The 24,911-nt window shown below is 40.1% G+C and overlaps 1 long non-coding RNA gene and 1 gene segment (V, D, J or C); both read right to left on the bottom strand.

Annotated features, from left to right (window-relative positions):
* The window catches only part of LOC143436697 (Ig gamma-2C chain C region-like), an 891,501-nt gene that overhangs the window by 355,280 nt on the left and 511,310 nt on the right, over positions 1 to 24,911 (bottom strand).
* LOC143436700 (uncharacterized) lies at positions 3,686 to 4,233 on the bottom strand. The gene is made up of 2 exons (XR_013106544.1): positions 4,067 to 4,233; positions 3,686 to 3,983 (listed from the first exon to the last, which is right to left on the bottom strand). It is a non-coding gene; the product is annotated as an uncharacterized LOC143436700 (long non-coding RNA).

The following is a 24,911-nucleotide window of genomic DNA, read 5'->3' as shown; positions in this document are numbered from 1 at the left end:
ATTTATTCTTTTTAAATTGTCTATAGTCTTCTTCTTGCATGTATGCAACAGGTAACATGAGACTGTCTTTATGTTGTGTTAGGCCTAGATTTCATTTTCCAAATAATATAAGTAGTGAAAACTGGGTTTATAATTAATTTTTAGAATGATTTTTTCTATTTTACCAGTTCTCTGGTTTCCATCCTCCTCTTCCCTTTCCTTTTCCACACCTCACCTTTGCTTTCACATCATCAGTATTCCCTTGTCCTTGATCCTCCTTTTTCCACACTTATGATGTGTCTTCTTCCCTCGGTTCTTCTTCTAGGTCTAAAAGCTACAAAACTGAAGCCAGAGCTCCTGACCCACATGAATGTTATATTTATGACAGAAACAGACATTGTTTGTCCTTTCAAGGCTTTGTTATGCTGTTTGACATGACATTTACCAGTTCCATCTGGTCTCAAAAGGTCAAGGGATACACTTGCCCTTTCAGGTCAACCTGAAAGTCCAGATAGGGAAAAAAGTATCCAATAGCAGTGAGTCAATACTGAGACAGCTCCTCTTCAATTGTTAGGAGACACACATGAAGACTAAGCTGCACAATTGCTACAACTGTGTGGATCTAAGTGCAGCTCCTGAATACTCCTGGTTGGTGTACAAGACTATGTGAGCCTCCATGTTCCCAGGTTACTTGACTCTGTGGGTTTTCATGTGGTGTCCTTGACCCCTGCTTCTTCTTTTTTTTTTGTTTGTTTTTTGTTTTTGTTTTTTTCGAGACAGGGTTTCTCTGTATAGCCTTGGCTGTCCTGGAACTCACTCGGTAGACCAGGCTGGCCTCGAACTCAGAAATCCGCCTGTCTCTGCCTCCCAAGTGCTGGGATTAAAGGCGTGTGCCACCTCCGCCCAGCTTTGACCCCTGCTTTTTTCTGTGCCCCACTGTTCCACAAGACTTTCTGGGCTCAGCCTGATGTGTGACGATAGATATCTGCATCCACCTCCATCTGCTTTCTGGATGTGCTCTCAGGAGACAGTTGTGTTAGGTTCTTGTCTGTAAGCATAGCCGAGTATCATTAATAGTGTCAGGAGATGGTTCTTTTACATGAGATATGTCTTAAGGTGTGGCAATCATTGTTTGTTTGTTCTCCCAGTCTCTGCTCCATCTTTGTCTCTACATGTTTAGTAAAGACAAATTTGGGGTTGAAGGTTTTATGGTTGAACTTCTGTCTCCACTCCTTCCCTGGAAGACTCATTTATTGAAGATCCTTTATATTTTCCATTGTATATTTTTTGGTTTTCTTTGTCAAAGATCAAGTGTCTGAAGTGTATGGTTTTATTTCTGGGTCTTCAATACTATTCTATTGATCTACATGTCTGTCTCTTTACCAATACCATGCATTTTTATCACTATTGCTCTATATTATAGCTTGAGGTCAGTGATGGTGATTCCCTCAGATGTTCTAATTGTTAAGAATTGTTTTCACTATTTTGTTTTATGGGGTTTTTTTTTTTCTATGTTTGCTTTGTTTTTCTGTTTTTGCTTTTCCAGATGAATTTAGGAATTGTCCAGGAAAGCAAGAAAGAAAGAAATTAAAGACTTCCTGGAATTCAATAAAAATGAGGACACAGCATACCCAAAATTTTGAGACACAAAGAAAGCAGTTCTAAGAGGAAATTTCTTAGCACTATATGTGCCCTGGCAAAGAAATTGGAGACATTTTATACTATCAACTAACAGCAAACCTGAGAGCTCTAAAAAACAAGAAGGAAACATCCTTAAGAGGAGTAAATGTCAGGAAATATTCAATAATATTCATAATGTAACCTATTATGCCCACAGATATTGGCCAAGATTAACAAGACTAATTAGAGAATAAAGGGCAGAAAGATTTCTACAAGGAGGACGCCATGTGTCTGTTCTGTGATTCTTATCCCTGTGTTATCCTGTGAACCCACATCTCAGACAAGTGATGGGAATGAGTTGTTGAGAACAGAAATAAGACTGATCTCCTTGAGAAACAATGCTATAACCTATAATAGTGAATACTGTTGATTCCAGTAAAATGTTATTAATCAAAATGAGGAATGAGCTTTTGAAATATCAACATTTGAATCTACTTAGTATACCTATGTTACAGACGAACTCTTCTGTGGGCTGTAGCTTGCACGTGGGTGTGGACCCTGTTGGGCTGAGTTGTGGGTCCTGCGTATCTGCCACAGCTCAGGGAGGCAGAAGCGTGGGAATTTACTGAGTTCCCTCCATATGGTGAAGGGTGGATGTTGGGCTGTGAGAAGCAGCAGTGCTCTGCCTGGGCATGGAGCGGTCTCAGTTTGAGACCTGAGGGGGCAGAGCTCTTGGTTGGGGACCCCTGGGCGAGAAGGTTTGTAGGGATCGACTGGTCTCAGAACCCCTGGTCTCCCAGGCACCTCTGGGAGCCACAGAAGAGTTGAGACTGGGAACATATAGGCTGGACTGGCCTGCAGCCTACTGTGGTGCCCCAAATCGTAGATGAGACTCTGGTAACAGTGACTTGCTTGGCTGGATCAGGGCTGGCTTGACTAGCTTGCTTGAGTTGGCGGGCCTCTGTGGCTGGAGTGTAGAGAAGTCCTCCAGTGGGAGATTAGGTGGCTGCTCTGTAGTTAAAGACCATCTCCATGGTACACCACGGCAGAGCCCCAAGTACAAGAGAAGTCTATAATCTTAAAACGTCTATTGTCATGGCGCAAAGTGGTTGAAGCTATACCTCCCGCTCTCAGGCCAGGCCTGAGGTTAAATATTTTTTGCACCCTCTGGCATTTAGGTATCTCATAATAGGGAGATCTCTTGAGGTTCTGTGGTCTGTAGTCACACCCACTACCTGTGCTAAGTGGCCTAAGACCACAAACCTTTCTTTGGGAAGGGCTGTGAATGGCTGAAGCTAAGTGAAAGGAACCAGGGGCTAGGAGCAAGGCCAAACTCCTACTGTCCCATTAGGGTCACTGCGGTTTCGAGGCCTGTGGTCCACAAGGTACTCAGCTGCCTCACACAGTCCACTGCCCCCATACTCTTCCTATGACTACCTCATAGCAAAATTAGCCATGTTTACATTAATTTCAATAATAATATGTATGTTCTTGGCCACATTTAATGATAGCATATTATGTTTTTTACATATGGAGAGCAGATCTTATGTGTTAGCCCTCAGAAAGATAACTGTGTCCTCATTAAACTGTGGACATGTGTTTAAACTTCATGTTAGGAAAGATGAGCACAATTAACCTCAAAGATCAATTAAGTACAGCAAACAGTAGAAATGTTACAAAACTGCAGCCATGAGAAAAAAAAAATCCATTATAAAATCTCCCTGGCTGTCCTCACCCACACAGTGCTTCACTGAGTTATCTTGATAAATATCAACTCTAGCTTGTTTTTATTTCACACTTATAGATTATAGAAACATTTAAATATTCTACTAGTGTGTAAACAAACCATAACTTTAATAGAATCTGAGACTGCAGAGAAGGCTGTAGTCAATTTTCATGGCTGGAAGAAGAGTACATATCTTTAACATTAAAAAGCATGCTCACACAGCAGAGGCCAGAATTTCTTAGATTCTGAAGTGACCCTGGGAAGTTCCTGTTGGTTGTCACTGCCCCCTGCTGGTCCTGAGGATCCCTGTAGGGAGGTTTTTGTGCAGGTTCAGACTAGACTTGCTTCACTGTGTCTCTGGCACAGTAGTAGGTGGCTGTGTCCTCAGTTTGCATATTGTTCATTTTTAAGAAAACTTGGCTCTTGGAGGTGTCCCTGGTTATGCTCAGTCTGGACTTGAGAACTGAATTATATGCTGTGCCCCCAGTATACCCTATTACTCCCATCCACTCCAGACCCTTTCCTGGGGGCTGGCGAACCCAGTGTACATTATAGTCAGTTAGTGAGAATCCAGAGACAGTGCAGGTGAGGGACAGGGTCTGTGAGGGCTGCACCAGGTCAGGACCTGACTCCTTCAGCTGCACCTGGGACAGGACACCTGTGGAAAAGCAACATCACCATCAGTCATACATTCCACAGATGTCATCTTGAGTCCTTCTCCTGAAACTGTGAAACACTTACATATTGGAAAGGTGACCAGGCAGAGGAGCAGCACCAGGACAGCCATGCTCTGATGGAGGCTCTAGTGAGAAGAGGATGGGGCTTCTCAGCTAGGCCTGGGCTTTCAGCCTGAGCTGAGGGCTGCTTTGCATTGGGGGAGGTTCCTGAGGGGATAAAAGCAAGCACTCAGCAGGGTGTTCATTTTTTTCTTCATGTGACTGATATTTGCCTTGTGCTTTTTAGAGGAAATGGAAATGTTGTCTCATGAACATTGTTTCTGGTTCTGTCTGGATTTCCAAGTCCAGATAAGCAGAAAATTAAGTGATTCTCATGATTCAGGCCTTGGAAGCAAACACTGGGATGTTTACAGCAGTGAGTCCACATTCATACAGTGTGAGCAGAACAAGTAACCTACATTAGTTTGTATAGCTCTATAAATTGCAGGAGACAGTTTAAGATTTAGCTGTGCCTCTATTATTAGAAACCTACTTAAATTACTTAAAATACTTTCTTTGGCTTCTGGAACAGTGAGTCCTATTCTTATCACTCATATAAAAACTCCATCTCATAGGAAAGCCCTTTAGAACATTCAGTACATGATGATTCTATGTGGTTAAGTGAAGGAGACCATAGGACAGATTTGTATCCTTTTCACTGGACTCAGACTTTTCATCTCCCCACTCATGTACAGAATCCTTGGGACTAGTTATTGTATCCATTTGGTTTCTGTATGTCTCTATGTACTTTTATATGTCTCTTTTTCTCTCTCTTCAGCTTTGTAGCACATACAAACACATCTGTGCTTGCTATGATTGTCACTCATAGTGTAAGTACTTTGCTTCCTTTTTGTTGTGATAGTCTGACGGCTAGGAGAATATTTGTCAGACATTACTCTCAGTATGTCCAGTCTTTGTCTGATATTTTCATTGTGTTTACAAAAATTTGTTTACAAAAATTATTACTGTGACTCTTCACAGTAATAAGTGCACACTTCTTTTACTATGTTGAATAGCTTGGTCTAAATCAATTTAGTCAAGGATTTCTGACTTTGGTTACTTTAAAGATAATCTATGTCTCTATGCTATCCTTTGGTGCTTCTTGGGTTTTGCTATCCCATAAATTTCTATAGAATGAAGTTACCAGGAAAAAGTCATTTGCAAAGGGAATGAGTTCACAATAAGACCACACATTATTTACAGTTCTTTTCTATTTCAGAGGTGTATCTTTATTGTTTGTTCAGTCATTTCTTTTCTTATGGGTAGTGAACACATGGACACCCAGTTAGTGGGTCATGTCAGGATGACAGTATCAGCCTTTACATTTTTTCTGGTAGTTAGAATTTTATCCACATAATACAAACTAGGGTCATCAGGGAACAAGTGACCATCAGTACAAAACAGTGTTTCTATCAAATTGATTTGCAAGCAATTGTGTGGAGACATTTTCTTGATTAATGGTTGATGTGTGAAATCTTAGGCAGATTTTGATGGTAGAATCCATGTGCATGTATTCTTGTTTTATATTACAAAGCATATTGAACAAGCTCTAGAGAGCAAGCAGGTAAGCAGATTTCATTCATTGCTTTGGATTCTGTTTCCACTGTCAAGTTCTTCCTCTGATTTCAGGTCCCGATTTTCTTCCATGTGGGTCTATAAGAGTTAAGATGATCTTTTCCTTCCTATGGCCCTATAAATTATGGTGTTGGTCACAACAGTGGTTAACAAACTAAGATTTTAGAGTAAATTTAATCAACCATCTTGGCTGCTCTTTCAATGGTTTGCACCAAAAGACTTACATCTGTGTGATCTGGCTGGGATATAGACATGACCTGGGTATACCCCTTTAGTCCCAAACAATGTTAGGTAATGTTAGCTTCTAGAAGGAAGCAGCCACTTTTAGAAATTTACTTCTCCTTAACAGGCAGATAATCACAGAAAAACTTGATGGAATATGTCAGAAATAGGATATGTTGAATTCTGAAACAAGCGATAGAACGATTACTCATTCAAGTACAGTTCAAGAAGAAGAGATGAGAAGAGAGAGAGAGAGAGAGAGAGAGAGAGAGTGAGAGAGAGAGAGACAGTGAGTATAATGTAGTGGGGATAATTTAGTTCATGAGTTCATGTAGTTCAGTGAAATTCAGCATAGGCAGTTTAAGCCAGAGACTAAGAATGAGCCAGAAAATGTGAATACTTCTAATGAGAACCAGCACGATCCAATTCAGTGAGAAGCTGAGAGAAGCCCTACTGAATCTGTCAGCTTAGAGTCTTTTTCAGCCCCAGCAGCTGTGCTGAGTCAGCTAGCCTGAGTTCCTAAAGAACTAGCAGTTGTGAGCTATTCAGTAGTAAGCCTATGAGACACCAATTATATAAATTTTATATTAATTGTAAATTATGTTTATATGAAAATTATATTTTAGAGCCTTGTAGAACATCAAAAGTGTCCTGCTTTCCCATGGATGTATGTGGTGGGCCCCAAGGAACCACAATATTGGGACTCTGCTTCACCAATTTTTTTCCAGTTTGATTTGCCTGGGCACAGTAGCAGAATAATTTGCATTCGTGGTCCCCTGCTTTCCATCGCCTGGCTCTGAAGTTTCCCTGCCATCTTAAAGAACTTATAGGATTCCTGTTTTCCTATGGAGGTCTTTAACAGGTGTTTGAAAGGAACAACCAGCTTGAAATTCTCTTCACAAATTCCATGACTGTCAGGTCTGTCCTAGGACACAACCTGCATAGGTAAGATGTGTGCTGCCTCCCTGGACTCCATTGTCTATCCCATGGCTCTCCCTGACTTCCTGGGGTGTAGTGGTGACATCATGATATTACATCCATCACCACAGAAAACCAGATGTATAAAGGACAGTGTAAAAACACAGTTAAAAGATCCAGGGAAATATAGCACCCCTAGAGCCCATCCATCCTGATACAGCAGGCCCTGGGTTATTCTACCACAGCCAGAGCACAAAAAGGTAACCTTAAACCCCATGTTATAAATATGAGAAAGTCTTTTAAAAGAGGAAATGAATACATCCCATAAAGCAATGCAGGTAAATACATTTGAATAGGTGAAAGAAATGAGTAAAACTGCCAAGAACTGAAAATGGGAATAGAAAACTATAGAGAAAAAACAAACTGAAGCAATCCTGGAGATGGAATGACCTAAGGAAGAGAACAGGAAATACCAACATAAGCATCACCAATAGAATACACATATTACAAGAGAGAACCTCAGGCAGAGTCAATACAAAAGAAATTGAAATAATGGTCAAAGAAAATGTAAAATCTAAAAATTTGATACATGGTAAATCCTGGAAATTTGGGACAGTATGTACTAGGATGACACCCAAGAGTAACAGACATAGAAGAATGAAGATTCCCATCTCATAGCCCCAGTAAACTATCTTCAACAAAATCAGAGAAGAAAATATCACTAACTTAAAGAAAGAATGCCTATTAATATATACAAGAGTCTTACAGAATACCATATAGATTGTACCAGAAAAGAAAATACTTTTGCCACAAAAATAATGAATAATAAACTATATATATATATATATATATATATATATAATATATTAAAAGCTTCCTGGGAAAATATCAAGTAACATATAAGGCAGACCTATTATAATCACACTGCCTTCTCAACAAAGACTCTAAAAGGTAGAGTCTTGGATGAGTCTAAAGAGTAGATGAATCTAAAAGGTAGGGCTTGGGCTGGTTTCTTGTAGACACTAAGAGACTTAGACTACTCTACCCATATAAACTTTCAATAACCATTGAATGATAGCTACGATATTTCATGATAAAACCAAATTTCAACAATATCATTTCACTAATCCAGCCCTATAGTAGATACTAGATGAAAAATCAATCCATTTAGTCTAACTACACCTAGGATCATGCAAGAAATAATGTCTATTCACTAAAACCAAAAGAAGAGAAGCACACACACACACACACACACACACACACACACACACACACGCACGCGCACACAATCATCACCAACATCAAAAAACAGAAATTAACAAACACTGATAATTAATGTCTCTCAACATCAATGTTCTCAATTCCCAATTAAAAAGATACAGATGAAGTGAGTGGATGAGTAAACAGGATCCATCATTCTTTTACACACAAACAACTCACTTCAGTAACAACATTAGACACTACGTCAGAGTAAAGGGCTGGAAATGATTTTCAAGGAAGTGGAAGAAACAAGCTGGCATATCCATTATTATATAAAACTGTCAATCAAAAGTAATCAAAGGAGATGGGGAAGGACACTTCTACCCATCCAAGGAAAACTCCAAGAAGAGAGAGACCACCTCAATTATAAACATCTATGACCAAAGCTAAGGGCACCCACATTATTAAAAGAACATTAAGAAAGCTTAAATCATAATCACAGTGAACCCTGAGTTGGAGGGGGACTCGAGTGAGGAACAATAACTGGAATATAAATAAGTGAAATAAGTTAAATTAAAAAATACTTGGAGACTTCAACACTCCATTCTCACCAACAGACAGGCCGTAGAGAAAGAAATTATCAGAGAAATAATGAAATTAACAGAGGTTATGAATAAAATGGACCTAACAGATATCTATCATATATTTCAATCAAACATAAAAGAATATACCTACTTCTCAGCATCTCATGGAATCTTTCCCAAAATTCAACATATACTCAGTCACAACATAAGTCTCAATGAATACAAGATGAGTGACATAACTCCTTACATCTTATCAGATCACTGCCATTGATAAGCTAGAATTCAACAACACAGAAACAACAGAAAGTCATGGAACTGAGCAACTCTCTACTTGGTGACTGGGTCAAAGAAGAAATAAAGAATTAAATCTAATACTTTATGGAATTCAATGAAAATGAAGACAAGCCATACCCAAATGTGTGAGACATAATGAAAAAACTGAGTAAGAGGAAAGCTCACAGCACTGAGTATCTTCATGAAGAAACTAGAAGATCCTATATTAGAACCCTAGCAGTCATCTGAAAGCTGTAGAATAAAAGAAGCAACACAACCAAGAGGAGTAGATGGCAGATAATTATCAAACTGAGGGCTGAAGCCAGTGAAGTTACACAAAATAAGAGGTGGGATGTGATATGGGGTTTTGGGGAGGGAATATGGGGAAGGTGGTGACATCTAAATGTAGAATTAAAAAATCCTAATAAAACAAAGAAAGAATGAAAAAATTGTGTACACTAAATCTAGTAGTAGAGAAAGTAGGGATTTTCTTTGAACTCAATAGATAGAAGACAATTTCCTGAACAAAACAACAATGGCTTAGGCACCAAGATCAACAATTGATAATTGTAACCACATGAAAACAAAAATTTTCTGAAAGGCAAAGAACAACATCAATTGGATAGTGTGTCATCCTACAGATTGGGAAAAAATGCTTCACCAATCCTGTATTTGACAGAGGGCTAGTATCACAAATATATAAAGAACTCAAGAAGTTAGACAACAGAAAACTAAATAACCCAAGTATAAAATGGGGAAGAGTGTTCAACAGAGAATTCTCAACAGATAAATCTCAAGTGGTTGAGAATCACTTAAACAAACATTCACTGTTCTTAGTCATCAGTGACGTACAAATTCAAACAAATTCTTACACCCATCAGAATAATTATGCTTAAAAAGTTGAATGAAAACACGTGCTGTTGAGGATGGAGGATGTGGAGCAAAGGGAACACTCCACCATTGTTGGTCATAGTGCAAACTTGTACCACCACTCTGGAAATCAATCTGATGGTTTCCCAGAACGTTGGAAACAGTACTACCTCAAGAACTAGCTATACAATTCTGGGACATATACCCCAAAGAAGCTCCACAATATCCCAAGGTCTCTTTCTCAACTGTGTTCATATCAGATTTATTTGTAATAGCCCTAAACTGAAAAAAAAAAAAACCAGATGCACTCAGCTGATGAATGGATAAAGAAAATGTTCATTTTCACCATGCAGTACTACACAGGTATTAAAATGAAAAACATCATGAAACTTTCAGTCAAATGGGTGGGAGTAGAATATATTCTGAATGAGGTAAGACAGACACAAAAGGACAAGTATAGCCTATTCTCACTTATACCTGAATATTAGCCATAATGTTCATAATATCACAGCTACAATCCTGGGACCCAAAGAAACTAATTAACAAGGAGAGTCCAAGAAAGAATGCTTAGTCCTTACTCAGAGGAGAAAATAAAATTGTCATTGGAAGTTGATAGTAGTAGGGAAACTGGGTGCAAGAGGATATGGGGTGTGTGTGTGTGTGTGTGTGTGTGTGTGTGTGTGTGTGTGTATAAGATGAGGGGTGAAATGTCTATAGAGTGAAGGAGGAGGAATGGAGTGTGAATGGCTATTCAGTGGTAAAGAGTTAGTACCAGAGATGTGTGTACCAGATGTACCAGGGAGCTGTGATGAGGGAGTCAACAAGGAGTCTATGAGGGGAACTCTGGCTGAGAATTCTAGCAGTGGGGGATATGGAACCAAAAAAGCCCACTGTTGCTGAACAGGAATTACAGTGGAGGAATAAGGACTTCAACCCACCCAGAAATCTTTGACCCAAAATTGTTCTGGCCAATATCAAGTGCAAGAACTGAGGAAATGGCCAACCAATGACTTGCCCAGTTTGAGAATTATCTCATGAGCAAAAATGTTGCCTGTAGCTTTCACAAGAATGAATCTCTGGCACTGTTAGTCATACTCTGTTGTGTTTGTAGAAAGGAGTTTTGCCTAGTTGTCCTCTGAAATGCTCCACCCTACAGCTGACTGAAACAGATGTATAGACACACAGGAAAACTTTAGACTGAGCTCTGGAAGGAAGTCTTGTTATAGAGTTGGGGAAAGGATTGGGAAACAAAGAAGGGTTAGGAACTCCACAGGAAGAGCAACAGAGTCAATTACCCTTAACAGTGGGATTTCCCTGAGACTGAACTATCAACCAGAGAGCAAAAAAGGCCTAGACTTAGGCTTAGGCCACCAGCATATAGGTAACAGATATGAAGCTTGAACTTCATGAGGGTCCCCTAACAAGTGGAATGGGGGCCTGCCCGAACTCTGTTTCCTGTCTATTCATCTTGTTCCCCAAACTGGGCTTTCTTGACTGGTCTCAGTGGGTGAAGATGTGAAGTATGGCTGTTCCTTGAGCTGTGAAGATTTATTTTGCAGGAAAAACAATACCAGGTGTTTCTTAAATTCTTGAGAAAACAATATTGTGCACTAGGTTTTCCACAATAGTTATTACTTAGACATAGGGAATAATTTGGAAAAAGACTATGAAGATCAAAGAGACCCTTGATTCTCCATTCCCTGCAAAGGCATTGCCACCTGTGTGAAGACACCAGGAGAAGGGGATTTCCTGTGTCATTGTTCTCCTGGGTACAGTGGCTTGACCTGTGAAACTGCTGCTAGTTCTTGTGGAGGGAAGTCCTGTAAACATGGAGTCACCTGCCATAAAGACCTTGAACACCCTGCCTGCATAGTGCCTTGATGGATATACTGAATGGTTCTGTGAGGCAGATCACAATGAATGTGCTTCCAGCTTTAACCACAATGGGACTGTGTGCCTGGATGGTATCAATGGCTATCTTGCTTCTATGTGTTTGGATACCAAGGGATGCACTGTGTCTTGGAAGTGGATGAATGGGTTTCTGATTCTTGCATGAATGAGGCAGTATGTAGCAGCCTGAGCTGCCCCACGTTGGGCACCAAAAATGTTGAGAGCTGCAGCTGCCCCACAATTGGGGGCCAAAATGTCGTGGACCGCTCTATCAGTGTTGGAATCTGCACTGCCAAAAGCCTTGGGGGCTAAATTGTTAGAGCCCACACTGCTCCAGGCTGCTCTGGTTTGAGGGTCAGGGTTCAGCAAGAGAGAGAGAGTGAGAACAGACTCGAGGAATGGAGACCAGACAGAGTGTGATTCAATCCCGTTTATTCTTCAGTCTCTCTTCTCTCCAAGTCCCTAGTCTTGAGTTCCTAGTCCCTAGTTTCTAGTACCTAGTGCCTCCAATTGTTCCTTGATGGTAGTGCAAGAAACATAAAGTAGAATTACAAGTGCCTAATAACTAAATAATAATTTCTTCTGTTTGCCTCTCGCCTTTTATATGTCTCACTTCTAAGCCAAGCCTTTATGTCATGCCTTTAAGTCATGCCCTTAGTTCTTATCTCTAAATCTGAGCTCTAAGTCACACCCTTAAGTCACACACCTTTAAGTCTCTCACACCCAAGGGAAGATCCTGGGTACCTAAAACAAGATGTTATCAGAGGGTGCTCAGCTGTTGTAGGCTATTGTAAGCAAGTCTCTTGTCAGGATATATGGCTCAAGATGGCTGCAAGGATGATAGCTGCCTTCTGTCGGCTCCCCACAGCAGTATGACTCAGTGAGATTAGAGGGTCCATGTGTGTCTGTTCTTGAGAGTATTCCTCGAGAGTGAGAGTGAACTGTGATAATTTTGTGCTGAATAAGCATCAAGATGTGTTGGTGATTGAGATGAAATTAGAGACATCACCAGTCACACGCATCAGCCTGATGGACCACAGTTTTTTGTTGCCCTGTCACTGATCTATTTATGGCTGTGAAGCTGTTGTGAGCATGATGTTAAAGCTTCATATCCCTCTCAGGAACTTTTTCCTCACACATGGGAATAGACTTGATGATGGTAGTGCAAGAAACATAAAGTAGAATCAGTTGTCGAATGAACTGTGCTCTTTGCCCACATCTTCCATGTCTCTGCCTAATGGTTGAACTGCAAAATACAGAACCATCTCCTTCCATATTTTCCAGAACTTACAGGACACCAGAGTGCTGCTACCACAACTGTGGTATCAATACAGGCAACACAGTTTTATGACAATCTGACCAAGATAGATCAAATCCCATGTCTCATCCATCATGCTTTGACTGATCAATCATCATTTTCTGGCTTCCAATAACCACCTCCTCTTTTTAGTGTGTGTGTGTGTGTGTGTGTGTGTGTGTGTTTTTGGTTTTGGTTTTCAACATAGGGTTTCTCTGTGTAGCACTGCCTATCCTGGAACTCACACTGTAGACCAGGCTGGCCTCAAACTCAGAAATCGCCTTCCTCTGCCTCCCAGGTGCTGGGATTAAAAGCATGCACCACCACTGCCTGGTACCACCTCCTCTTTTATAGTGTCATAATTCATATGATTCCCTGAATGCCACCAAGAATGTTCTATCCAGTTTCTAGGTACCACATCTGGCATCTTCTGATCTTCAGATGAGGAATCCCCACCCAGAGTGAGCCAAGCATTCTATTTCTCGGACAGAGAAGAAATAAGATACTTAGAACCCTGGGGAAAGAACAAAAAAGGATTAATATGTTAAAACAAAATCATTTGTACCATTAAATTCTAGATGAACTATGCAAATTAAAGCATTCTAAGTAGAGAGAAAGCAATAAAAGAAAAGAGATGTTACCTACTTAGTGGGTTAGGAGCAGTTTGCAGCTAACTGAAGCCCACTGAGTATCACAAGCTCCATTGTCCTCATGTCTCAGTGCTGCTGCCTCACACACACTTTATTACTAGCACCACAGCTGGGTCAGCACTGGGTCTGCTGCAAATGGCTTCTGTGAGGATGATGGAGAGACTGAATTTCATCTTGTTTATAGGTGACTGGCCCTGCCTGGTTTCCATGTTGGCTCTAACTTGAATCTCATACAGTGCTTTAACCAGGGATCCATACTAAGTCTCTGCCTTGTGTCTCATGCTCCATAATTTCAAGGGTTCTTTGCTTCTTCAGGATCTAGTCCTGGTCCCAATACACAATCATGTCTGCCCTGTGCATTGCTTTGCACTGTGTTCAAGTCATGGGTTTATCCTGCATTAAAAGTCATCTATAATGGGTCTGTGGATGTCTTTCTCTGATTCAAGTTCCTACCACACCATAATTACAAAAAGTGGTAGGATTGGTAGCCAACCAATAAGCCCACACCTGAGATGTCTAGACAGAGTGGATATTGGGAGTCACTGACCAACAAGGTGTATCAAGATGGTAAGATCAGGCACAGTAATGAACTTTATTTGAAATGTTAGTGTGTAGATTAATAGAAGATGCCTTATCTCAACATGTACATACACTCACAGATACATACACACAAACACAAAAACAAATTTGCTCATACAAACTCATGAGGGAGACAGAGAGAAAAAGACAAAGGGAGGAGAATCCAAGGAGAGAGAGAGTGAGAGAGCAGAGAGAGAGAGAGAGAGAGAGAGAGAGAGAGAGAGAGAGAGAGACTAACACAGAAAAACACACATAGAAAAGTGAGAAATATATAATAAATAAATACAAAACAGCAAAACACGTATAACAAATGAAAACAGAAAGATGAATAAACACTTGTATACTTCAGATATTACTACACACTATACATGTACTGAGAATACTTTCATAGAGGAAGCCCAGAGACAGAGGAGTCCAGGCCTCTGTTCCCTTCATACCATTTTGAACAGGAAAGTACTCTTGTTAGTTAGTTCTCTGTGTGCTTTCATTGCCCCCTCCTGGTTCTGAGTGTCCTGCAGGAAGGTTGTGCTTGAGCTCACTGTAATATTCACCCAATGTCTCTCTTGCACAGTAATACATGGCCGTGTCCTCAGACTTCAGATTGCTCATTTGTAGGTACAGGGTGTTCTTTGCATTGTCTCTTGAGATGTTAAATTGGCCTTTCAAGCTGTCTGGATAGTAGGTGCTACCACCACTACATCCACTAATGGTTGCAACCAATTCTAGACTCTTCTGTGCATCTTGGCGAACCCAGGCCATACCATAGTCATTGAAAGTGAATCCAGAGGCTGCACAAGGGAGTTTCAGGGACTTTCCAGGCTGCACTAAGCCTCCCCCAGACTCCATCAGATGCACCTCACACTGGACACCTGCAACAGAGAATGTTGGTCAGAAAACTGTCACTCACAAAACTAAACACACATTTTTTTTTCAATTTTGCATGTGTACTGAATCTGATTTCTCTAAATTACCTTTGAAAATAAGGAGCAGGAAAACCCAGCTGAGCCTGAATTACATGGTGAGTAGTTTCTGTTTGGTGGTGGTCAAGGCTAGGCTCTCTTGCCAGAGCTGCAGGATAAGGGTAGTATTGGTTTTCATAGGCATAGAGAAACCTCATTTACATGCCTTCCTGCTCTAACATGATCTGGAGTTGGGCATGGGCCTCAGGCAGTCTTCACAGCATATATAAGACATCAAAGACATCTCTGCTAGTTACAGAGTTTGACAAAGTCTGGCAGGTTTATACACATTTTTTTTGGCTTAAGATTTTACCATACATCCTGGATTCCACCAGAGACATCTTAGAGGCTCCACGGATCTCAGAACCATAGGTAGGAAGACACACACACTGCCCTAAGCCCATAGCTGGGTGCTGGGAGCTCTCAGATTCAAGCAGATTCCCAAACACTCAACCCTGCCGAATAGCACTCCCCTTCCCCCCTCTCCTGCATCTGAGGCCTGGAGCGGACCTCTTCCTAGTCTGCTCTTGTGTGGACCCCAGATTCCACCTAAGACATTCTGGAAGGTCCACTCAACCCAGAGCCGCAGAGGAACAACTGAACTCAGAGTGTCAGACAACATATCCTAAGATATCCTAGAGAAGTCACTGCACTCAGATCAGTGGGCACCTTATCCTGACATCCTAGAGGAGACACTGCACCTAAAACAGCAGACACCTAGCTGGTCTGCTACCTTGGAGGCACCATATCCTGAGTCATCCTAGAGGTTCCACTGTACTCAGTGCAGCTGGAGAAGATCACAGAGACATCTGGACCCCGAGGAGATCAGACACAAGCAAGATAACTAAAAAGACGGGCTTCAGTCAGAGACAGCAAGTACAGGCAGACTAGAGTTAACCAGATGGCAAAAGGCAAGAGCAAGAACGTAAGCAACAGAAAACAAAGTTACATGGCATCATCAGAACCCAGTTCCCCCATCGTAGCAAGCCCTGAACACCCCATCACATCCAGAAAAGCAGGATTCAGAATTAAAATCACTGCTCATGATGATGATAGAGGACTTTAAGAAAGACATAAATAACATTCTCAAAGAACTTACGGAGAACAATGGTAGACAGATAGAAACCCTTAAACAGGAAACACAAAAATCCCTTAAGGAATTGCAAGAAAACACAACCAAACAGGAGAAGGAATTAAACAAAACCATCCAAGATCTAAAAATGGAAGTAGAAAAAAATAAAGAAATCACAAAGGGAGACTACCCTGGAGATAGTAAACCTAAAAAAAAAAAAAAAAAAAAAAAAAAAAAAAAAAGATCAGGAGTCATAGACACAAGTATCACCAACAGAATAAAAGAGATAGAAGAGAAAATAACATGTTCAGAAGATACCATGGAAAACATTGAAAAAACTGTCAAAGAAAATGCAAACTACATTCATGGGCATTATGCCTATATAACACATTTAGGAATAAAAGGCTTAGACCCAGTCCTTCTTTAACTTTTTTAACTGATTTGGGAAGGTTAGCCTATGAGTTAAGGGACTATAGCAAATTCATGGCTTTGAGTTTACTGTTAGGGTGTTTTCCATATTTTATTTAGAAATAGCTGAGTGGAGTGAACAGACAACAGTCCAGGTTACCTTACATAGATAGTTGGTTTTCAAAATGTCAGAAGTCCATAGAATTGACGTTACAAATATTTATGTATTAATGTTCATTTTGATTAGAGACCTGTCTGCTTCCTGACAGTTTCCTGTCGTGGATTCTAAGAAGAAATTGAGCATCCTTGGAGTTACTCCAGTTGTGCGGTGACAGCCACTAGGCAAGAATTGCCTCTTTCCATCTACAGACAAATTACTATCCAGAAAAGGACACACTTGCAGAATAGTCGACTGATTATATCTGCCTAGACAGAGTAATCAGCCCTTAAGTAATTATGCATCACTAAGGTCTGTCAGATAATTCTGGGCCAGATGGCTGAAGATCAGATGCTCCAACGTTTTGTAGTATAGGGGCTTTCCAGGTGTTCAGCGGTCTCTATAAATTGGCTAAGTTTTAGAAGCTATTCTTAGTGCTTCTCATAATTTCAGTTAACTCAGTCATTCTGGACTTCTGACGGGGTTGAAAACTTATAGTCTTGTAGCCAATCCTGGCTGTTTAATTTGAGTAAAAAAGGATCTGTGTGGATGGTTTTCAGCTGACATTCATTCTAAAGCCAAGAAAAAAGCCAGGTTCAAAACTTAAGTGTTTTAGTTAGGAGAGATGACAGAGGTTCTGGTTAGTCAACAAAATGATGGACTAGGGTATTAAGACTATCTTGTACCTCACCAGTACAATTAGGAATAATTATGCTCTAATTGTATTTTGAGAGAAAAGTTTTATTTTAACAGGAAAGGTGATATGTAGGAGGAGCTAAAAGGGAAGGAGTACCGAGAGGAAGAGATGGAGTAAGGAGAGGAGAAGATGAAGGAGAGGAGAAGCTAGATAATGAGAAAGAGAAAGAGAGTGAAAGAGGTGGGGCATGGAGGCAGATGTTCACATGTCTCCACCAGTCAAAGATAGTTGATATATCTAGGTTGGGTATTGGGTTACAGTTCTGATTGAACATTACCAAACTTATAAAGCATTTGATTAACATTTTAAAAATTGTATAAAAGCAGAAAGGAAAAGGGGGCATGGGATAGGGGCTTTCCAGAGAGGGGAAATGGGGAAAGGGGATGGCATCTGTAATGTAAATAAAATATAAAATAAAAAAAAGAAAAAAGAAAATGCAAAATACAAAAAGCAACTAACCCAAAATATACAGGAAATCCAAGACACAATGAGAAGGCCAAACCTAAGGATAATAGGTATAGATGAGGGTGAAGACTCCCAACTTAAAGGGCAAGTAAATATCCTCAACAAAAATATAGAGGAAAATTTCCCTAACCTAAAGAAAAAGATGTCCTCAAATATACAAGAAGCCTACAGTACTCCAAATAGTTTAGACCAGAAAAGAAATACTTCCTGCCACATAATAATCAAAACATCAAATGTACAAAACAAAGAAAAATACTAAAAGAAAAAGGTAAAGTAACATATAAAGGTAGACCTATAAGAATTACACCAGACTTCTCACCAGAGAGTATAAAAGCCAGAAGATCCTGGACCGATATCATACAGACCCTAAGAGAACACAAATGCCAGCCCAGACTACTATACCCAGCAAAACTCTCAATCAATATTGATGGAGAAACAAAAAATATTTCATGACAAATCCAAATTTACACAATACCTTATCACAAATCCAGCACTTCAAAGGGTAACTGGTGGAAAACTCCAACACAAGGAGGGAAACTACAACCTAGAAAAAGCAAAAAACTAATTTGCCAACAACCCTAAAAGAAGGTAGCTATACAAACATATCTCTACTGCCAATAACAAAAATAACAGGAAACAACATTCATTTTTCCTTAATATTTCTTAATATCAATGGACTCAATTCTCCAATAAAAAGTACATAGACTATCAGGCTGGATATGTAAACAGGACCCAACATTTTGCTGCATACAGGAAGTGCACCTTTGTGTGTCTCACAAAGACCCAGCAAAGAAAGAAACTACAGACCAATCTCTCTTATGAATATTGATGCAAAAATACTCAATAAAATTCTTGCAAACAGAATACAACAACACATCTAAACAATTATCCATCATGATCAAGTAGGCTTTATCCCAGGAATGCAGGGATGGTTCAATATTCGGATATCCATCAATGTAATCCACTACATAAATAAACTCAAAGAAAAAAAAACACATGGTCATCTCACTAGATGCTGAGAAAGCATTTGACAAAATTCAATATCCCTTCATGTTAAAAGTCTTGGAAAGATCAGGAATTCAAGGCCCATACCTAAACATAGTAAAAGCAATATACAGCAAGCCATTTAGCATCAAACTAAATGGAGAGAAACTTGAAGCAATCCCACTAAGATCAGGGACTAGACAAGGCTGCCCACTCTCACCTTACCTATTTAATATAATACTGGAAGTCCTAGCTAGAGCAATTAGACAACAAATGAACTCAAAGTGATACAAATAGGATAGGAAGAATTCAAAATTTCACTATTTGCAGATGATATGATAGTACACATAAGTAACCCTAAAACTTCCACCAGAGAACTGCTAAACCTGATAAACAACTTTAGCAACTTGGCTGGATATAAAATCAACTCAAACAAATCAGTAGCCTTCCTCTACTCAAAGGATAAACAGGCTGAGAAAGAAATTAGGGAAATGACACACTTCATAATAGTCACAAATAAAATATCTTGGGGTGAATCTAACCAAGCAAGTGAAAGATCTGTATGACAAGAACTTCAAGTCTCTGAAGAAAGAAATAGAAGAAGATCTCAGAAGATGGAAAGATCTCCCATGCTCCTGGATTGGCATGATTAACTTAGTAAAAATGGCCATCCTGCCAAAAGCAATCTACAGATTCAACACAATCCCCATCAAAATTCCAAATCAATTCTTCATAGATTTAGAAAGAGCAATTTACAGATTCATTTGGAATAACAAAAAACCTAGGATGGTGAGAACTATTCTCAACAATAAAAGAACTTCTGGGAGAATCACCATCCCTGACCTCAAACTGTACTACAGAGCAGTAGTGATAAAAACTGCATGGTATTGGTACAGAGACAGGCATGAAGATCAATGGAATAGAACTGAAGGTCCAGAAGTGAGCCCACATACCTATGGTCACTTGATCTTTGACAAAGGAGCTAAAACCATCCAGTGGAAAAAGGTCAGCATTTTCAACATGTGGTACTGTCTCAACTGGAGGTCAGCATGTAGAAGAATGCAAATTAATCCATTCTTATTCCCTTGTACAAAGCTCAACTCCAAGTGGATAAAGGACCTTCACATAAAGCCAGATACACTGAAACTAATAGAAGAGAAGTTGAGGAAGACCCTCGAATACCTAGGCACAGGGGAAAAGTTCCTGAATAGAACACCAATGGCTTATGCTCTAAGATCAAGAATCAACAAATAGGACCTCATAAAATTGCAAAGCTTCTGTAAGGCAAAGGACACTGTCAAAAGACAAAACGGCAATCAACAGATTGGGAAAAGATCATTACCAATCCTACATCCCATAGATGGCTAATATTGAATATATACAAAGAACTCAAGAAATTAGACACCAAACAACAAAATAACCCCATTAAAAATGGGGTACGGAGCTAAACAAAGAATTCTCAACTGAGGAAACTCGAATGGCTGAGAAGCACCTTAAGAAATGCTCAACATCCTTAGTCATCAGGGAAATGCAAATCAAAACAACACTGAGATACCACCTCACACCAGTCAGAATGGCTAAGATCAAAAATTCAGGTGATAGTAGATGCTGGGGAGGATGTGGAGAAAGAGAACACTCCTCCATTGTTGGTGGGATTGCCAAGCTGGTACAACTACTTCTGGAAGTCAGTCTGGCGGATTCCTCAGAAAACTGGACATAGCATTACTGCGAGGACCTCAGCTATACCACTACCTGGGCATATACCCAGAAGATGCTCCAACATATAACAAGGACATATGCTCCACTATGTTCATAGCAGCCTTATTTATAATAGCCAGAAGCTAGAAAGAACCCAGATGCCCTTCAACTAGAGGAATGGATACAAAAAATATGGTACTATTTACACAATGGACTATTACTCAGCTATTAAAAATAATGAATTTGAGAAATTCTTAGGTAAATGGATGGAACTAGAAAATATCATCCTGACTGAGGTAACCCAATCACAAAAGAACATACATGGTATTTACTCACTGATAAGTGGAGATTAGCCCAAAAGTTTGAAACAACAAAGATTCAACTAACAGACCACATGAAGCTAATGAAGAAGGAAGACCAAGTGTGGATGCCTAGGTCTTTTTTAGAAGGAGTAACTAAATACCCAAGGGAGCAAATATGGAGACAAAAGTGTGGGACAGAATCTGAAGGAGAGGTTGTATGGAGACCATTACACCTGGGTATTCATCCCATGTGCAGTCACCAAAAATACATGCTGATACGAATGACAGGAAGGGAATGCTGACAGCAGCCTGATAAGGCTGTCTCCTTAGAGGTCCCCCAGAGTCTGACATACCCAGAGGCAGATATTGTTTAGTGTTCATGTAGACACTCATTTAATAGAATATTTTAATTAGTAATCTTATGATTATATTTTTATTAATTAATTAATTTACTTTAATCCTGGTGAAAGTTGTCCCTGCTTTCTCTCCTCCCAGTCCCACCCTCTTATCTCTACTCTTCCAGTTAACTCCTTCCTTCAAGAAGGGGAGTCCTTCATGGACATTTTCTTGGGTTTTTTCTGCTGTGAATAGAAAAAATTACCAAGGCAACTATTATAAGGACAATGTTCAATTGTGGCTTGCTTACAGGTTCATAGGTTCAGTCCATTATCATCAAGGCAAGATGATGGCAGAATCCAGGCAGGCATGGTGCAGGAGGAGTTGAGAGTTCTATATCTTCATGTGAACTCTGCTAGCAGAATACTCACTTCCAGGCAGTTAGGATAAAGCCCACACCCACAGTGACACACTGACTTCAACAGAGGTACACCTTCTAATAGTGCCACTCAATGGGCCAAGCAAATACCAACCGTCACAGATATCAACTTGCCTTGGTCTATCAAGTTGCAGTAATTAATACTAGTCTCATCTTCTACAACTGAGGATATAAAAGGCAGCCCAGTAAGGGGAGAGGTATAAAGAAAGACAATAGAGTCAGAGAACTAATTCATGCCATGTTTTCTGTTGGAAACTTGTTTGAGCACATGGAAATAGGAAGATTTCATATGAATTATTTGCTCATCTTTTCTTATTGAATTCAGAACAACTGGCACAGGAGTTACCACACACATAATGGATGAAGAACGACCATCTCAATCACTGCTTAAGAAAGCACCTGACTGTCTTGTCTTACAGTTTGGTCTTATGAAGGCATTCCTCCCTCTGATGACTCTAGCTTGCTTCAAATTGAATTAGAACCTGCCAGGACACCTAACTTACCCCATTAGGTTTAATATGTATGGATGTTGGTCACAGTTAATAAGAGCATTATGTGTTGCTTTACATATAGAGAACAGATATTATGTGTTAGTCCTCAGAAAGACAACTGTGTCCTCATTAAAGTGTAACATATGTTTAAAAAGTGCATGTTAGGGAAGATGAGCACAATTAATCTCAAAGATCAATTAAGTACAGTAAACAATAGAAATGTTACACAACTGCAGCAATGAGAGAAAAAAATCCATTATCAAATCTCCCTAGCTGTCCTCACCTACACAGTGCTTCACTGAGTTATCTTGATAAATACCAACTCTAGTTTGTTCTTATTTTACACTATTAGATTATAGAACCATTTAAATATTCTACTAGTGTGTGAACAAACAATAACTTTAATAGAATATGAGACTGCAGAGAAGGCTGTAGGAAATTTCCATGGCTGGAAGAAGAGTCCATATCTTTAACATTAAAAAGCATGCTCACACAGCAGAGGCCAGAATTTCTTAGATTCTGAAGTGACCCTGGGAAGTTCTTGGTTGGTTGTCACTGCCCCCTGCTGGTCCTGAGGATCCCTGTAGGGAGGTTTTTGTGCAGGTTCAGACTAGACTTTCCTTCACTGTGTCTCTGGCACAGTAGTAGGTGGCTGTGTCCTCAGTTTGCATGTTGTTCATTTTTAAGAAAACCTTGGCTCTTGGAGGTGTCCCTGCTGATGCTCAGTCTGGATTTGAGAGCTGAATTATAATCTGTGCCTCCATCTACCTCCATATTCTCCCATCCACTCCAGACCCTTTCCTGGGGGCTGGCGAACCCAGTGTACATTATAGTCAGTTAGTGAGAATCCAGAGACAGTGCAGGTGAGGGACAGGGTCTGTGAGGGCTGCACCAGGTCAGGACCTGACTCCTTCAGCTGCACCTGGGACAGGACACCTGTGGAAAAGCAACATCACCATCAGTCATACATTCCACAGATGTCATTCCTGAGTCCCTCTCCTGAAACTGTGAAACACTTACATATTGGAAAGGTGACCAGGCAGAGGAGCAGCACCAGGACAGCCATGCTCTAATGGAGGCTCTAGTGAGAAGAGGATGGGGCTTCTCAGCTAGGCCTGGGCTTTCAGCCTGAGCTGAGGGCTGCTTTGCATTGGGGGAGGTTCCTGAGGGGATAAAAGCAAGCACTCAGCAGGGCTTTCCATTTTTTCCTCAGGTGACTGGTATTTGCCTTGTGCTTTTTAGAGGAAATGGAAATGTTGTCTCATGAACATTGTTTCTGGTTCAGTCTGGATTTCCAAGTCCAGATAAGCAGAAAATTAAGTGATTCTCATGATTCAGGCCTTGGAAGCAAACACTGGGATGTTTACAGCAGTGAGTCCACATTCATACAGTGCAGGCAGAACAGGGTGTCATCACCTTCATGAATTTTTATAGCTTTGTAAATTCCAGGAGACAGTTTAGGATGTAATTGCTCCTCTTATTATTGGAAATCCTGTTAAAATATTACCAATTTTTTTCTTTGCTTCAGAATAGTGAGTCTTATTCTTATCTACTCATCTAGAAAATATCACTCATGAGGGAGTTCTGTAAAACTTTAGTATATGTGATTTCATGTGTTTATCTGTATGTACTTTTTATGTCTCTTTTAGTCTCTGTTCATCTTGTAGTACATAAAAACTCAGGTTCCTAATATATTTCTGTATTGGTGTAGGATTGAAAGGTCTGCTGTTTATAACAGGTCATAGTGGTCTATGCAACCAGGCTTGAGGATCATGTTGATGAATTAATGAATGAATCAGAGACTCCTAAGTGATGCCTAGATGTTGAGCAGAGGGCAGGGATGAACATGGGGACCCTGTGCCTTGAAGAGTTGATGACCATAGAGAACCAGACACTGTAGTGCTTTTCTCCATTGGTAATTCACTCACCAGAGGAGGGATTGAGAGCTGGAACCACTTGTTCTTTCAGGAACAGAAAATATCTCTCTGCCTTTTTGTGAGTGGGGACCTCAGTTTTGTGTCCCTTATTTCATTATGTGTAATCTTTGTACTGAGAGTGGCAGTGGTGGAGACAGGTCTTGACATTGGTGAGACAGCCATCCTGTGCAACTTCTGATGGGTACAACCAGCTGTCAGTGTTCTACTCCTCCTGTTTATATTAGACGAATACTCTTCAGGTATTATCCTCAGTATATCCAATTTGGATTTATCTGAATTTTCATTGTCCTTTTAAAATTTGGGAAGATTATGAAAGAAATAAATATCTATTTCTCATAGGGTATTTGGGAATTGATATGATACCCCTTACTTAAGTTGTTCTATCTTATGCTACTTGAATTTTCCTTTCTTATGAAGCCCTGTAGAAGGAAGTCACTAGGAGACTTCATTTTTTGAAAGGGAAAGAGTTCATGGTGGAGCCACATATTGTTTAAAATCATTCTATATTTGCAAGGTCTTGATGCTGCAGTCTCACTCTTATTTTAGTACTATGTATTTTTTTTTTTTCAGAAATCCCACGACAAGAGAAGTGACATGTGATTGGTGACCCCAGCTGTGTCCTGTGCCTGTTTTTTTATGTGTAAGTAACATGAATTTTGTGAGAAGGTTGGTGAGTGTTAAGCTCATGTGTATTCTTGGTTCATTGATCCTTTCTGAATTCCTCCCTGGCTGTAACTTGATTGCACACAACCCCTAAATGTGGAACCTAACATGATTTTCCTCTAAGATGTCATGGATCCCCACTCTTAAGGTTCCTTCACTTCTATATATTGATACTGTTCTCCAAATTCAGTATATCTGTCCCTG

This window comes from Arvicanthis niloticus, chromosome 23, assembly GCF_011762505.2.
Source record: "Arvicanthis niloticus isolate mArvNil1 chromosome 23, mArvNil1.pat.X, whole genome shotgun sequence".
Classification (NCBI taxonomy): domain Eukaryota; kingdom Metazoa; phylum Chordata; class Mammalia; order Rodentia; family Muridae; genus Arvicanthis; species Arvicanthis niloticus.
This window is presented reverse-complemented; position numbering and strand designations above follow the sequence as displayed.